We start from the raw sequence: 12,553 nt of genomic DNA on the forward strand, positions 1-12,553 counted from the left end.
GTCAATTAGTCCCTGATTGATATGTCAGCCAAGTCACAGAGTCAAGCAGCATGGAAATAGGCCATTCGGCCCAACTGGTCCATGCCAACCAAGATGCCCATCCAAGCTAGTCCCATTTGTCCATGTTTGGCCAATAATCTTCTAAACCTACCATTTATGTCTGTCTCAAAGTCCACCTCCAATTTCTACACATTGCAGCACTAATCTTCAACAAACAAAAGGAATTAATGTTTTGGGTCAAACCCTGCATCAGGAACCCTGAACTAATCTTCAGTCACAGTTTTGAAAATTTCAACTGATCTTCAGTTTGTGTTTCCTGATTCACCCTGAAAGACTGGACTTCAATTCTGGAGTTTGGTCTCTCTCTTCCTCTTTCTCTCTCTCTCTCCCTCTCAAAATACAAAGTCTGCCTTCCCCTGAACTTCCTGTTTGTTTCCATAGAGATGATGATTCATTTCTCCAGTCCCAAAGCTACGGTGTTGCCTAATCCTCTGGGATGGGAGAGGCACTCTGACTTCAAGCCTGACGGCTATAAATACCTCAGCAGTGCAACGGCTGCCTCCCTTGAGCATCTGTCATTGTTTAACAGTTAACAGAAGTAAACCCTGGCCAAACACTGGAGCAATATCTGACATCAGCAGTGAGGCCACACCATCTGCCTACAATAGCCGGAAGTAACTGTGCAGAGCGAGCTTCCTCCCAAATCTCCACACGTGCAGTCCCATTCCATGTATAATCCTCCTTGTACAATCCCATTCAACCACCAAGGAGCTGCTCTCCAGCACTTCCATTCATTCAGCTTTACAATTTTAGTGAGTTCTGCATTCATTAAATGATGTGTCATAAAACAGCTTAGACACAGAGTGAAGCTCTGTCTACATCATCCCATCACACACTCCCAGGGTCAGACAGAGTGAAGCTCCCCCTGCACTGTCCTGTCACATACTCCCAGAGTAGGGACAGCAGGGGATGCAGAAGAAGTTTTGGTATCCCATAATATCCCACTGGAAATTTCTTCCATAAAATTAGTTGAGAAGAAAAAGGAAATCTGTTCTTTAATAAAATGGACAAAATCTAAATCCTGCAATAGGGAAGGATTGAGTCGCCATTGTCCGGCACCAGAGGGTGTGTCTGCTAATTTAATTGGTAGTTTCAATGGTGCATGATCAGAAATGGCAATTGCATCGTACTTACAGTTAATAACAGATGGAGCTAATCACGAGTCAATAAAAAAGTAATCAATCCTAGAGCAGTTGTGATAAACATGGGAAAAGAATGAAAACTCTGTATCATATGGGTGGAGAAATCTCCAGACTTCCAAAATTCTGGAATCAACTAAAGATGAATTAATAAATGCAGCGGATTTGTTTGGAAGTTCGTGATTTGACACAGATCTATCCATCGAAGGGTTTAAACAACAATTGAAATCTCCACCCATAATCAATGTATATTTGTTTAAATTAGGAAAAGATGCAAATAAATGTTTAAAAAACTCAGGATGATCAACATTATGTGCATAACCACTAACTATAACACCCCTATCTACCCTTCACACACCACTGTCTACTCCATCTACCCCTCACACACCCCTGTCTACCCCTATCTACCCCTCACACACCCCTGCCTTTCGCCAAACTGCTCAATTCATGAGTACTATTGGCATAACAGAGCTATGAATCGACACTGGTTCTCCAACCCTGCACCAATCCCCACAGACACCAATACTCCCCAACCCGTCAGTTCCAGGTCTCTATCTGTGTTACTGCACTCCTTCTATTGCCAAAAATGTCCCATGTTGAGTGAATGCTGAATTCAACGTACTCCATGTCCACTGCAATCCCCCCCAAACCATCCCTTATCACAACACTCTTCGAAATGTGTCAAACTGCACCACACCGTCCTCAGCGCGTGCATTTTGAAATGTGCCCTGTTTGTTTTGATTCTTCATTCCTGTGATGTCATTAGATGGAGTGGTCTCCAGCAAGGGAAGAACTGCCTGTTACTCACCAGCGCAGGGCAGTGCGCTGTCAGTGAAATAATAAAAAGGAAATGGATCTCCACCTGCCTCCCCCCCCCCCCGTCCCCATCAGGAAGGTCAGCTGATGAAAGGTCACTGCCTTGAAACTTTAACTGTTTCTTTCTCTGCAGATGCTGCTGGGTCTGCTGAGCATTTCTAGTAGTTTCTGTTTTTGCTTCAGGTTTCCAGCAACTGCAGTTTTGTACTTTTGGATTCCTATTGAATGGAGATAACTGGAGTCAGGCTCAGCAGATTTGGAGAGGATGCAACTCACTGACACTCAGATCCTTACATTACATTCCCTTACTCTGCAATGAAAGCTGGGAGCCTGAAGACAGCATGGGTAAACCTTCTGCAATGTATCCTGATCGCAGACTCTGTGTTTTCCAATGTACGACTTTACTCCTTTCCCATTTTCCACTGTGCCCTGAGCAAAACTCCCCTCGGTGTGTGGCCTGCACTCTGAGCCCAGTCCGGTGGGTGGAGTCACCAGGTTAACACCCTTCCTGCAGGTTGGAGTCCAAAGGAGTAAGTTCACTGTTTACAGATGAGTGTTAGGAATGTTCCTGTGCAGAACAACATTCGATGCAAAGACCTGGATGGTGCTGAGGTGCCACTGTTTAATATTACATACATGGCACTGAAACAGGCCAATCCGCCCATCATCCCAGTGCAGGCTCTCTGATCACCCCCACCCCCTGGTGCCTTTCTCAGAACCCTACAACTTTTTTTCTTCAAATACTTATCCACTTCCCTTCACAAAGTTCCCATTGGATCTGGCCTCACAGGTAGCACGTTCTTTGACCTGAAACATGAATCTGTTTCTCTCTCCTCAGATGCTGCCTGACCTCCTGAGAGTTTTAGCATCTCTGTTTTTATCCTGAATGCAGTAACTTGCTGCTGGAAATATCCACCTTCTCTCCCCCCAGATCTCTTGCTAAGGATCTGCCGTGGTTACTGAGCCTTTAGTTGCATATTATTTCAGTGATTTCTATCCCTAGTTATAGCTCTAACATGAATAAAAGCAAATCCCGTTCCCCCTTTCAGGGAGCTCTGCAGGAGGTGGAGCACAGAATGAATGGCTGGCAGACAGGGAGCAGGGCCAGGAGTGGGCTCACACCGTGCCACATTCCGTGAAAGCACTCATCCTTCATGATCTCAGCCAGTGGGAAATGCCCTTGATCCACATCGCCCTCCTTGTCCATTGTAGCGGATCCTTTCCTGCACCGACTCCATCATTGGTTGCTTTCCTTTCTGGGAACTCCCTGATGGATCATGTGCTTTGTTCCAAGTCCAGGGGCAGTGAGCAGACCATGGAATCCCTGCCAGAGTCCCTGGAACCTGCAGTCAGATCTCTTTCCCTCCCCAGGAGAGGCTGGGAAACTCCTCTGGGCACAGTGAGGAGGGCTACAGCCCATTCCTACCTCTCACTGCAACTGCCCTTCAGTTGCAGAAAACACACAGGAGACCATTCAGCCCATTGTGTCTGTGCTATTCAGAAGAAAACACCCCTGAGCCATATCTCTCTCTAGTCCTGCAGGTCTCTCCTCTTCAAGTACACATCCAGTAATTTTTGAAATGTGGGAAGGTTTTCTGCCACTGACACTTTCTCAGACAGTGAGATCCCGATCCCAGCACCCTCCCAGAAAAAAAACATTATTGGTACTGGTTTATCATTGTCACATGGACCAAGATACAGTGAAAAGCCTTTGTCTGTGTGCCATCCAGACAGATCTGCCAAACATAACTACATTGAGGAAGTAAAAAGAAAAGAATGCAGAATATAGTGTTCCTCATCTCCCTCCTAATCTGACCAATGACTTTAAAGTCATGCCCCTGGTTTTTGACCCACTGCTCCTGACTAAACATTGATTGAAGCCCTTCTCTCCCACACAGTGGTTACAACACCAAAGGACCATTTGGTCCCTCAAATCAGTACCAGCAGTGAAGGTGTCTAATGTCCCACTCCCCTGCCCTCTCCCCCCAGCCCTATAAACTCTCAGATACTTCCAGCTCCCCTTAGAATCCTATAATCGACCTGCCTGCACTACTCCCAAACAGTTCAATCCAGACCCAACCACTGGCTGCACACTTTATTAGCAGTGTGTGCCACTTTTGGTTCTTATGCAATCACCACTCCATGTCTGATCACCGAGCATGAATATATCCTTCAGGATTATAAATACCTCCTATTAGACCCCCTTTGCAACCTCCTCTGTTCCAAGGAGTATGCCCAGCCTCTCCATCTGTCCACACAGCTAACGTCCCTCATCTCTGGAGTCATTTTGGTAAATCTCTTCAGCACCCTTGCTAAAGCCCCCACCTAGTTACTGAGGTGTGGTGAGGAGAACTGGGCACAATTCTCCACTGGCGTCCAAACCAGTGTTTGATAAAGGTCCATCGTGACTTCCTTGCTCTTACATTCCCTGCACTTCCCATCTCCTGATTTCACATCTAATTCCATAAGGATCCGTTACCCTCGATAACAGGTTACACCCACAAACTCCTTTAACCTTGCAGAACAGATTCTCCCAATCTCCTTTTATAGAGAATTACATTAAAAATGCTTTTCTGATCCATTTTCATCTCTTTAAGAAATCAGTATAACCTCTGGCCACTCACCGCGGAGGTGTACCGGATCTCTTCACTGCAGTACTCCTACTGCTCTCGGTCTCAATGTTACTCTGCTGTTCAGGATTCAGTCCAGTTCAATACCATGCTCTGAGCTGTCTTGCAGATCCTATAAAGCTGTCTCCCTCCCACAGGAATGAACCTTGTGCCTGTTGCAAGGCAGGGAGTTTCCAGGCAGAACGCTACAAACTGGAGGGCTGAGATTGGACGAGGAGCCACTCCCTCTGCAAGTTACTGAGGCAGCTGTTGCAAAACTCTCTGCCTCACTGTCTGCGGGACAAGCCCACACGGCAGCTGCCTCTCCACAGCAAAACCCTCCAAGCCAAAGTGCTCTGCAGTGATTTCTGATGAATAGAGACATCTTTAAAATGTTGCAAGATTTTTAAAGGTTTAACAAGAGCAGATTTGATGGGGTCCTTGCCCTGGCTGGGAGGGTGTTTCGCTTCTTATCGATTAACCCCTGCTGGCTCTGCCCTGGGAGTGTTTTTGAGGGAAGAGTGTCGAAGGAGCTTTACTCTGTAGCTCACCCGTGCTGCCCTGAGCTCGGAGTGAGTGTTCTTAACGGGTCCCTGGGGCTCGAGTATAACTCCGGTCCGGTGCGTTCCAAGGCAACTGATGAGACCGACAGATTCCGCCTTAGGTGGGACAGGACGTGCTGTGGGGTGGGTGATAGGAAGGTGCATTCCTAATGCCACAAACGCTGGACGTCCCCATGAGGGAGCTGAGAGCTCTGCGCAGTCCCAAGTGACAAATCCTGAGTCCGAGCAATCCCGGGAGTCGAGGGATAGCACAGATTTTCAAGGAGGCTTCAGCGAGCTCATCCTTGAATCTTTTCCTCTGTCTGTGGGGAAATCTCTTCCTGTGATTGGAATGGAGGGTCTGTTTGAAGAATCTGGTGTTGGGGCTATGAGTGTGTGACGGCACGGTGTACAGGGAGCTCCACCTTGTACTCAACCCATTTCCCACCCAGGGCAGTGGCAGGTTTATTCCGTATATAACTCGCTTAGTTCGACCTTTGTTCCCTGGGCCCCATTTTGAATGATAATAAATCTGATTCTGATTTTGAATACATTTTTTTGGATTTTTCTTTATTTTTTAAACAACTTTATGCTGAGCAATATAAACCTAAATTAAAATATTATCCTCCAGGGCCTGGATGCACTTTAGCCTCTGCAGTTCCCACCTGTCCCAAAAGGCCCCAATGGTCAAAAGTCAATGGGTTAAGTAAAGGGTAAAGGTCCCGCCTCTGGGCACCCATCACCACCCAACGGCGTAATGGACCATCATGGTGTGTCCAGACCACAGAGGAACGGCACAGAGGACACCTCCGAGAGGTGGCCCAAGTTGTGTGGGACCGACTCTCAAGGGGAGTTTTGGGGCCTGGGTCCAATGACCAAGTCCGGCTGACAGGAATTGGCTTGTTTGGGATTGCTCCAGACTCCTGAGCCCCCTTGATACCCACCACAACAGGATCCCTGAAGCTCCAGCTACAGACCTGGACCCTGTGTGACTCACTCCTCACCTTATGCTCTGTGCCCATGTCCAGCTGCCCTAACACCTAGAGTGGCATCCTCCATCACTGGGGGTGAGGTGTGGGGAAGGGCGCTAACTGAAGGCAACTGGGGGCTGCTAGGACAAGGAGCTCATCAGGAATGATAAAAGAATCCAGGGAGTGCTGACCTCCATGGGGGACAATTGGCAGGAAGATCCCACCATTGATGAACCTATTACTCAGGGCCAGGATAACACCTGTGGGGTCCTCAGGAAGAAGACCACATCACCGCACCTTTCTAAGGCTGCAGCACATAGTTATGTCTGCAGGAAGAGTGGAGAGTGTAACTGCATCAATGGGGCCAGTGGACGCTGTTTGTGGCCTACACATTCAGAAGTGGGGTGTGCTGGCAGGCATGATAGTGTAGTGGTTAGTGTAACGCTATTACAGCACCAGCGACCCAGGTTCAATTCTGGCCACTGTCTGTAAGAAGTTTGTACATTCTCCCCGTGTCTGCGTGGGTTTCCTCCGGGTGCTCCGGTTTCCTCCCACATTCCAAAGACGTATGGGTTAGGAAGTTGTGGGCATGCTATGTTGGCGCCAGAAGTGTGGCGACACTTGCGGGCTGCCCCCAGAACACTCTATGCAAAAGATGCATTTCACTGTGTGTTTCGATGTACATGTGACTAACAAAGATACCTTATCTTATAATATTCTAGGCACATTACTAGCACTCTCACCAATCACCACCCCAATGACCCTCACCAATTTTTACAGATGCACCACAGAAAGCATCCTGTCCGGAGGCATCACCACTTGATAGGGCAACTGCTTTTCCCAAGACCACAAGAAATTACAGAGAGTTGTGAACACAGCTCAGTCCATCATGCAAACCAACTTCACCTCCACTGACTCCATCTGCATTTCCTGCTGCCTCAGGAAAGCAGCTAAAATAATCAAGGACCCCTCCCGCCCCAGCCACACTCTCATCTCCCCCCTTCCCATTGGGCAGAACATACAAAAGCTTGAGAACACATACCACCAGGCTCAAGGACAGCTTCTATCCCGCTGTCATAAGACTATTGAACAGACCTCTGAAATGCTAAAGATAAACTCTTGATCTCTCAGTCTACCTCGTCATGGCCTTTGAATATTATTTGTCTGCCTGCACTGCACCTTCTCTGTAACTGTAACACTACATTCTACATCCTGTTTTTTATTCCTTTTAATCTGAATGGTGGCATGCAGATAAATGCTTTTCACTGTACCTCGGTACTTGTGACAATGATAAACCAATTACCAATTATCAGGAAGGTGGAGTGCTGGGTCTCTTGAAGAATATTAAAGTGGATAAGTCCCCAAGGCCTGAAAGGATCTATCCCAGATTATTGAGAGAGCTAAGAGAGGAGATTGTTGAGGCCTTGACGGAGATCTTTGTATCATCTCTAGCCATAGACAAGGTCCCAGAAAACTGAAGAGTGGCCAATGTTGTTCATTGGTTTAAGAAGGGCAATAGGGATAATCCAGCAAATTATAAACAGAGAGCCTTACATTAGTGGTAGGGAAGCTACTGGAGAGGATCCTTAGTAATAGGATTTACTCACAATTGGAAAATTATGGATTTATTAGGGTTAGTCAGCATGGTTTTGTGCAGGGCATATGATCCTTATGAACTTGACTGAATTTTTTAAGGAGGAGACACAAATGATTGATGTGGGTAGGGCAGTGGATAATGTCTACATGAGCTATAGCAAAGCAATTGACAAGGTCTCTTGTGGTAGGCTGATCCAGAAGATTAAGGCACTTGGGATCCATGTATTCAAAATTGACTTGGTCGTAGAAGACAGAGGGTAGTGGTGGAGGGGTGTTTCTCTGACTGGACGTCTGTGGTCAGTGGTGTTCCACAGGGATCAGCTCTGGGACCTACAGGACGAAAATGTAGGTGGGCTGATTGGTAAGTTTGCAGATGACATTAAAATTGGTGGAATTATGTATGGTGAAGAAGGTTCTCAAAGGGTACAGTGGGATATAGATCAGTTGGAGCTATGGGTGGAGAAATGGCAGCTGGAGTTTAATCTGGACAAGTGAGAGGAGCTGTACTTTGGGAGATCAAATGGGAAAGCATACAGTAAATGGTAGGGTTCTTAGGTATGTTGACATACGGTGGGATCTTGTAATGCAAGTCTGTAGCTCACTGAATGTGACTACACAAGTAGATAGGGTGCTAAAGAAGGAATGTGGTACACTTGCCTTCATTGGTCAGGACATTGAGTATAAAGGTTGGGAAGTCATGTTGTAGCTGTATAAAACTTCTGTTAGGCCACATTTGGAATATTGTGTGCAGTTCTGGTCGCCCCATTACAGGAAAGATGTGAAGGCTTTGTAGAGGGTGCAGAAGAGGATTAGAGAGGATTAGCTATAAGGAGAGGTTGGACAAACTTGGATTGTTTTCTCTGGAGCGTTGGAGGCTGAGGGGAGACCTGACAAAATTATGAGAGGAATAGACAGGGTAGACAGTCAGAGTGGAAATGTCAAATACTAGAGGGCATAGGTTTAAAGTGAGAGCGGGAAAGTCTAAAGGAGATGTGTGAGGCAAGTTTTTTACACAGAGAGCGGTGGGTGCCTGGAACTGGCTGCCAGGGGAGATGGTGGAAGCAGATACAATTGTAATATTTCAATATTCCATATTTCAATGTTGCGATATTCCAAAGACATACGGGTTAGGAAGTTGCGGGCATGCTACGTTGGCGCTGGAAGCGTGGCGACACTTGTGGGCTGCCCCCAGAACACTCTACGCAAAAGATGCATTTCACTGTGTGTTTCGATGTACATGTTATAAGATACGATATCTTTATTAGTCACATGTACATCAAAACACACAGTGAAATACATCTTTTGAGTAGAGTGTTCTGGAGGCAGCCCGCAAGTGTCGCCACACTTCTGGCACCAATGTAGCATGCCCGCAACTTCCTAACCCGTACGTCTTTGGAATGTGGGAGGAAACTGGAGCATCTGAAGGAAACCCACGCAGACACGGGGAGAACGTACAAACTCCTTACAGACAGCGGCGGGAATTGGACCCAGGTCACCGGCGCTGTAACAGCGTTATGCTAACCACTACACTACCGTGCCTGCTCCTAACAATAGCGCTCATGACCCCGATGTGATCCAAATATGCAGCCTTCTGATCTGGAGTCAGGTGCACTACTGTTGCCTCCCCAACCCGTTACCCCCCTCTCCCCCCACCCCAGTTACCTCCCTGTCCCCTGTTACCCCCCTCCCCTCAACCTGTTACCCCTCCCCACACCCAATTACCTCCTTCCCCAAGTTACCCCCTCCCCCCACTGCCCCCCAGTTACTCCCATCCCATTACCCCTGCCCCCTAGTTACCCCCTCTCTCCCACCCCAGTTACCCCCCTCTCCCAGTTACATCCCCCAACCCGGTACAACCCTGCCCCCGTTACCTCCCTCTCTCCAGTACCCCCTGCCCCCCAGTTAACCCCACCCCCAGTTACCCCCTCTCCCACCCCAGTTACCCCCACCCCTGTGATTAATAAAGATATCTTATTTAAGAGGTTTTAGACAGAGCCATGAACAAGCATGGAATGGAGGGATACATACCACATGCATACAGATGGGGTTAGTTTAATTTGGCATCAGGATTAGCCCAGACATTGGGGGGCTGAAGGACCTGTTCTATGTTCTATATTTTACGTTGACCAAAAGAATATATCCCAGCATGCTATGAGGGTACCGAGGGCTCTGTGAGTATGTAAACTCTGAGAGGGATAGAGGGAGTGGACACATACATCTTCTCAAAACGTCAATGTTCGTATTCTCCGTCCCTCTGTGATTTTTGACTATCCACAGGCCTATGGTATTCAGAAACAGTCATAAGTACAGGTTCCATATGCCTGGGTTGGTACATAGTGGATCTGGAAGTGCTATTATCAGAGGCAAGCTAATGCAAGCCAGTACGGCATATCTGTAAGCAAGTGCTCGACAAAGTCAGTACATGTTGGTTCAATCAGCAATACCACTGGTAAGAAATTTAAGATGCTAGAAGCCTTGATGAATAGTTAGAAGGTATTAAGATAAATGCCATTGAAAGAGTACCCTCATAGGCAAACAAAGAGGCTGCAATTGGAAGGCCAGATGGGTTTCTGAAGGATTTAAAGGTTTCCTTGAGGATATGAAAAGGAAGAGATAGCCAATGTAAGTGATGGTTCCTCAGAGGATGAGACTGCACAATTAATAATGGGAACCTGAGAACTGGCAGAGGTTCTAAATGATTATTTTGGAGTCTTCACGGTTGAAGACACTAACCAATAACAACCGGTAATCAAGGGGTATCAGAGAATACTGGACAAGAAGTATCATTGTGAAAATGCTGGAATCGATTTATTAGGGAGGAAGAGCAGGCCATTTAGAAAATCAAGCAGAATTGCCATGGTTTTATTAGAAAACAATCATGTTTAATAAATTTGCTGGAATTCTTTGAGGTAACCTGGAGTAACTTGGGCTCACATTGCCTGGAAAAAGGCCCTTTGGCCCATCGAGTCAGTACTGCCCATCAAGAACCTGTCCGTACTAATCCTACAAATATCCCATTTTATTCTCCCCAAACACCCATCAACTCCCCCCAGATTCTACTCCTCATCCGCACACTGGGGGTAATTTACAGTGGCTGATCAGCTGACCAACCCGCACGTCTTTGGGATGTGGGAGGAAACTGGAGCACCCGGGGGAAACCCATGTGGTCACAGGGAGAACGTGCAAACTCCACACAGACAGCGCCGGGGGTCAGGTTTGGACTTGGATCGCTAGAGCTGTTGTGACTATAATCAGGGTGGATAGAAGGGAACTATTAGATGTAGTGTATTTAGATTTAGATAAGATAAGATATCTTTATTAGTCACGTGTACATCGAAACACACAGTGAAATGCATCTTTTGCATAGATTGTTCTGGGGGCAGCCCGCAAGTGTCGCCACGCTTCCGGCGCCAATGTAGCATTTCCAGAAAGCATTCGGTAAGATGAATATAAAAGAATACTGCACAAGGTAAGAGTGCATGAAGTTAAGGGTAACGGCATAGATAGGGGAGTACCTGAGAGGAAATGCCAATCAAGTTATTAGTGCTCAGGCCATAATTATTTCTAATTTATATTGGTGACTTAGTCATATAATGATACAGCATGGAAATAGGCCCTTCGGCCCAACTCGTCCATGCCTACTGTGTTGCCCAGTGAGCTAGTCCCATCTGCCCACGTTTGGCCCATAGCCCTCGAAACCTCTCCGATCCATGGACTTATCTAGATGGCTTTTAAACGTTGCCAATGTGCCCGCCTCAACCACTATTTCTGGCAGCTCATTCCAAATACGCACCACCCTTTGTGTGAAGAAGCTGCCCCTCATATCCCTTTTAAATCTCTCACCTCTGATCTAAACCTATGCCCTGGGAAAAAGACTATGTGCTTTCACCCTGTCTATGTCCTTCATGATCTTATACACCTCTATCAGGTCACCCCTCAATCTCCTACATTCTGGGGAATAAAGTCCTAGTCTACAGAACCTCTCCTTGTAACTCAGTCCAAGTAAGTCTTTCCTGCACTTGAATAAAGGGACCAAGAGCCCTGTCACTAATTTTGCCCACGGTACAGAAATAAGCAGGTTAGTGTGTTGTGAGGACACAAAGAGCCTGCAGAGGGATAGTGATAGGTTCAGTGAGAGGGCAAGAAATTGGACAGATGGAGTGCAATGTGGGAAAGTGTGAGGTTATCCACCTCGGAAGGAAATTCCCCTGCCCAGGCTGAGAGTGATAGACTCTCAGCAACAGGAGGCAGCCCCACCCCAAGATCTTCCTGTCTCTTCAGCCTCCCCCCAACAATTCAAACACATGCTTTAGCATCAGATACTCACCTCCCTTCTAATGATGCTTTTCTTCCCACGGATGTATGAGTTCTCCTCTTCCATGTCAGCAAGGATGGTTTGGGATCGACAGTCTCTCCCTCAGCAGCACAGCCTCCAGCTCAGCCCTGCAGTCGGCTGACACTCCACAGTGGGAAGAGGTGCAGCTCGAACCCATTCGTTTCCTCTCAACCTCGAGTCCCAGGCCTCCATTTTGTGTCTTTATTGTTTGCTTTCTTTTTGTTTTGTTTTAAACTAACTTAGTTTACAACATCATTTAAATTAAAAGTCCAAAGGAGATTCACCAGGCAGGCTAATTCCTGGAACGAGAGGGTCATCCTATCATGAGAGGCTGGACAGTTTGGGTCTGTATTCCTTGGTGTTGAGGGACAGACACGGGGAATGCTGAAAACCCCAGTAGGTCAGGCAGCATCCATGGAAAGAGAAACCAGGTTAACTTTTCAGGTCAAGGACCCTTCATCAGAACATATTCTGATGGCAGCAA

General features: G+C 47.0%; 1 protein-coding gene across 1 annotated transcript in view; it reads right to left on the reverse strand.

The window, feature by feature from the left end:
• LOC127582934 (tensin-4-like) overlaps nt 1-4,793 on the reverse strand; it is a 31,370-nt gene extending 26,577 nt beyond the window's left edge. Inside the window, exon 1 of the mRNA XM_052038590.1 lies at nt 4,640-4,793. The gene's annotated coding sequence lies outside the window, so the exon portion shown is untranslated. The remainder of the gene's footprint in view (nt 1-4,639) is intronic.
• Between the last annotated feature and the right edge of the window lie 7,760 nt (nt 4,794-12,553).

The sequence above is a fragment of the Pristis pectinata genome, chromosome 25 (assembly GCF_009764475.1).
Source record: "Pristis pectinata isolate sPriPec2 chromosome 25, sPriPec2.1.pri, whole genome shotgun sequence".
Classification (NCBI taxonomy): domain Eukaryota; kingdom Metazoa; phylum Chordata; class Chondrichthyes; order Rhinopristiformes; family Pristidae; genus Pristis; species Pristis pectinata.